Here is a 4,899-nt window from a genome sequence, read left to right on the forward strand (position 1 = left end):
TTCTTAATATCTTCTGCTTCTGTTAGGTCCATACCATTTCTGTCCTTTATCGAACCCGTCTTTGCATGAAATGTTCCCTTGGTATCTCTAATTTTCTTGAAGAGTACTTTAACCCTGACGAATTCTTGATTTTGCTTTTGTCCCAGAATTCTCTCTTACTGGGAATCTTGCTGTTAGTTCTCTCAACTCCCTGCCAAAGGAGGAAACTCCTCTCCCCGAGGTTTCCATTTCATTCTCAGCCCTGCAGGCAGCCTGTCTGCCTCCCCTTCCCTGGTCCAGGAGACCCGCAGCCCAACCAGGTTCGGCTGGAGTCTGGTGGAAGGGACTCCGGAGGAAGCAGGCAGTGAAGGGTATCCCACAAAAGCCAGGTTCCTGAGGCCCAGCGTGGCTAGCGGGGGACAAGGTCCAGCAGACTCACTAGAGGCAGAAAAAGCGGGGGGTGGGGGGCAGGGTGGGATGGGGTGGCAGAGGCGCATGGCAGGACACGGAGCCAGGTGGCCAACTGGAGCACCCCACCCCACCTGGTTCCCCCCCCCCAGGAATCCTCATTTTAGTATATAAAAACACTATAAACAAGCAAAGTATATGGCAATATAAGGCTTGGATTTCAGCTTGAGTCCAGAGAAATAATATTTTCTAACTATGATGTTAATTATGCTATCTGTGAAAATGGCCATTCCTATAAGCATATACTTCTAGTAACAATAAAGTCTAATCTCTCCCATTTATATTCTCAAAATATAGGACTTTATTTTTTTTTTTTAGCAATTTTATGAAATAAATGTGATTATCTTGAACTTCTAAGCTCATACCTTGAGAACTTCCTTGTAGTTTTTATCTGGGGAAGGCAATAGCCAGGTTAAGAAATCCAATGACACTGCTTTAGAGAATGGTACCGTTTAGAAAGAAAGATTCTGCAGGTTAGTGAAGTGAAGTTGCTCAGTCGTGTCCGACTCTTTGCAATCCCATGGACTGCAGCCTCCCAGGCTCCTCTGTCTATGGGATTTTCCAGGCAAGGGTACTGGAGTGGGTTGCCATTTCCTTCTCCAGGGGATAGTCCCAACTCAGGGATTGAACCCTGGTCTCCCTCATTGCAGGCAGATGCTTTACCCTTTAAGCCACCAGGGAAGCCCTTCTGCAGGTTAAGAAATAACAAAAAGATAGAAAGGGACCCCTGAGATGTTCCAAATATGCAAGATAACACAGTAGATATTTGAGTAAAGCCATCTCATATCTTCCAGCTCTCGTTGAACTACCCCACCAAATACCACATGAAGAAAATATAAAGTGGATTATCCCATTGAGCCCTACACAAACTATAGAATTCATTTATATCCAAATAAATGGATATTGTTGTTTAAGCAAAAAAAATATCTTGAGATGTTTTTTGTACATAAAAGTATACAACTGAAAAAGTGCTAGGACTCCACAAAGAATGAGCTCCAATAATATCTGAAAGGATTTTCCTTGGTCTTTGGCCAACTCCTAAGCTATAGATGCGTAGTATGACATGAAAGGATTCCTGGCATAGAACATCTGCTGCAATCTGGGAACTGAAAAGTGGTTCAAGAATTTGAACAGAGTTAGAGAAATATTATAGTTCTGGCCCAGCTGCAGCAGAAGGACATTGCCAACTCTCTAGGTAATTTACTTGAAAGCAGCAAAGTATAGCAAAGCATGCCCAAAAAGGAAAGGCAGTAAACAGTAGCAGCAAAGGCAAAACTGAATTAGATCCTCCTTACCAAGACTTGATTTAAAGTCTCAGCAGGATAAAGTAGTCTGCCAGTAACTTAATTTCTTCATGAACAAAACTTAAAATGTGATACAGGGAAATAACAAATCCAAAATGTCTATAATGTTACTAACATACATTTAAAAATTATTTGATGTATGGAGAAGCATGAATAATTCAAAGATGATTAAAAAATAGTTCTTAAAAGCAATATAGAAATTTTTAAATACTGAAGTTAACAGACAAGAATTTCAAAATAGCTATGTTTTTAAATATAGAAGATATGGATAAAATGAATGAAACTACAGAGTATTTAACAAATATTTAGAATATACACAAAATAATTAAATATAATGAGTATATATTAATTATAATTATATATATTAATTAAATATCCATTCTGTATATGCAAATACTATATCTCAAATTAGTCATGTGAGTTTAACATCAGACTAGACACTGCAGAACACAATATTCATAAAATCAAAAACTGATAGAAAATATACACCTAAAGTGCCAAGAGAAAAATAATGAAGAATAAAGATCAGAAATTAAAGAAATGTGGGATATGATCAGTAAGTTTAACTGATGTGTAATTGGAATGCCAAAGAGAGTGACATGGAAGTAATATTTTTAATAAAAAAAAAAAGGAGTTTTTCTAATTTGCTAAAAATACTAGCTCATGAATTAAAAAAAAATTAAGTTAGAACTGGACATGAAACAAGGACTGGTTCAAAATTGAGAAAGAAGTACATCAAAGCTGTATATTGTCATCCTGCTTATTTAACTTGTATACAGAGTACATCATGTGAAATGCCAGGATGGATGACTCAAAACTGGAATGAAGATTGCCTTGAGAAATATCAGCAACTGCAGATATACAGATGATACCATTCTAATAATAGAAAGTGAAGAGGAACTAAAGAGCTTCTTGAGTGTGTGGAAGAGGAAAGTAAAAAAGCTGCTTAAAACTCAACATTCAAAAAAGGAAGATCATGGCATCTGGTTCCATCATTTCATGGCAAATAGATGGGGAAAAAGTGGAAAAAGTAACAGATTTTATTTTCTTGGGCTCCAAAATCACTGTGGATGGTGACTACAGCCATTAAATTAAAAACAAGCAAACAAACAAAAAAAACCTCTTGCTCCTTGGAAGAAAAGCTATGACAGACATAGACAGCATATTAAAAAGCAGAGATATCACTTTGCCAACAAAGTTCTGTAGTGTCAAAGCTGTGGTTTTTCCAGTAGCCATATGGACGTGAGACGTGAAGTGAAAGTCACTCAGTCGTGTCCAAATCTTTGTGACCCCATGGACTGTAGCCCGCCAGGCTCCTCTGTCCATGGAATTTTCCAGGCAAGCATACTGGGATGGGTAGCCTTTCCCTTCTCCAGGGGAATCTTCCTAGTCAGGGTTTGAACACAGGTCTCCTGCATTTCTGGTGGATTCTTTACTACCTGAGCTACCAGGGAAGCCCATGGATGGGAGAACTGGACCGTAAAGAAGGCTGAATGCCAAAGAATTAATGCTTTCGAGTTGTGGCACTTGAGAAGATTCTTGAAAGGCCGTTGGACAGCAAGGAGATCAAGCCAGTCAATTCTAAAGGAAATTAACCCTGAATATTCATTGGAAGGACTGATGGTGAAGCTGAAGCTCCAATCCTTTGGCCACGTGATGTGAAGAGCTGGCTCAAAGGAAAAGACTGATGAAGGGAAAGACTGAAGGCAGGAGGAGAAGGGGATACCAAAAAACAAGATGGTTGGATGGTGTCACAGACTCAATGGACATGAGTTTGAGTAAGCTCTGGGAGATGGTGAAGGACAGGGAAGCCTGGAGTGCTGCAGTCCATGGGGGTCATAAAGAGTCAGACGTGGCTTAGCATCTGAACAGCAGCAAAGATAAACTTAAGCAGGGTTAATATAAAGAAAACAGCCTCTACATAATAGTCAAACTGAAGGAAAGCAAAATAATTTAAGAGTAGTCAGAGAAAGAAAACATGTTTTGTGCATTAAGATAACTATGGAAGTGATAAAATACTGAAGCATGTGTTTTTTTGTTTTTTTTTTTAATCTGAGCCTCCAAACTTTACTCAGACTGGCTCCTTCCTCTTGCCACAACTGCAGCTCAGGGGTCCTGGTTGCTGCCGAGGTCCACTAGGTCCCTGCCATCTGAAGTTTTCTTAATGTATTGAAAAAAAAATGCCAATCTTAAGGACAGTAATATTTCAAAATGAAGTTGAAACAAGTCTTTTCAAGACCTCTTGAGTAAATGGCAAATGGTCAGCACATATGAACTACAAAAATATTCAGTTCAGTTCAAATGCTTAGCTGTGTGTGACTCTCTGACACCATGAACTTGCAGCACGCCAAGCTCTTTAGTTCTTCTTCGCTTTCTGCCATAAGGGTGTTGTCATCTGTGTATCCTGAGGTTATTGATATTTCTCCTTGCAATCTTGATTCCAACTTGTGCTTCATCCAGCCTGGCATTTTGCATGATGTACTCTGCATAGAAGTTAAATAAGCAGGGTGACAATATATAGCTTTGATGTACTCCTTTCCCAATTTACAACCAGTCTGTTGTTCCATGTCTAGTTCTAACTGTTGCTTCTTGGCCTGCACACAGATTTTGCAGGAGACAAGTAAGGTGGTATTCCGATCTCTTAGAATTTTTCAGTTTGTTGTGATCCACACAGGTCAAAGGCTTTGGCGTAGTCTCTAAAATAGAAGTAGATGTTCTTCTGGAACTCTCTTGCTTTTTCCGATGGATGTTGGCATTTTGATCTCTGGTTCCTCTTCTTTTTCTAAATCCTGCTTGAACATCTGGAAGTTTTCAGTTCACCTACTGTAGAAGCCTGGCTTGGAGAATTTTGTGTGTGAGATGAGTGCAGTTGTGCGGTAGTTTGAACATTCTTTGGAATTGCCTTTCTTAGGGATAGCAATGAAAACTGATCTTTTCCAGTCCTGTGGCCACTGCTGAGTTTTCCATATTTGCTGGTGTATTGAATGTAGCACTTTCACAGCATCATCTTTTAGGATCTGAAATATCTCAACTGGAATTCCATCACCTCCACTAGCTTTGTTCATAGTGATGCTTCCTAAGGCCCACTTGACTTCACATTTCAGGATGTCTGGCTCTAGGTGAGTGATCACACCATCGTGGCTATCTG

This window comes from Cervus canadensis, chromosome 1, assembly GCF_019320065.1.
Source record: "Cervus canadensis isolate Bull #8, Minnesota chromosome 1, ASM1932006v1, whole genome shotgun sequence".
Classification (NCBI taxonomy): Eukaryota; Metazoa; Chordata; class Mammalia; order Artiodactyla; family Cervidae; genus Cervus; species Cervus canadensis.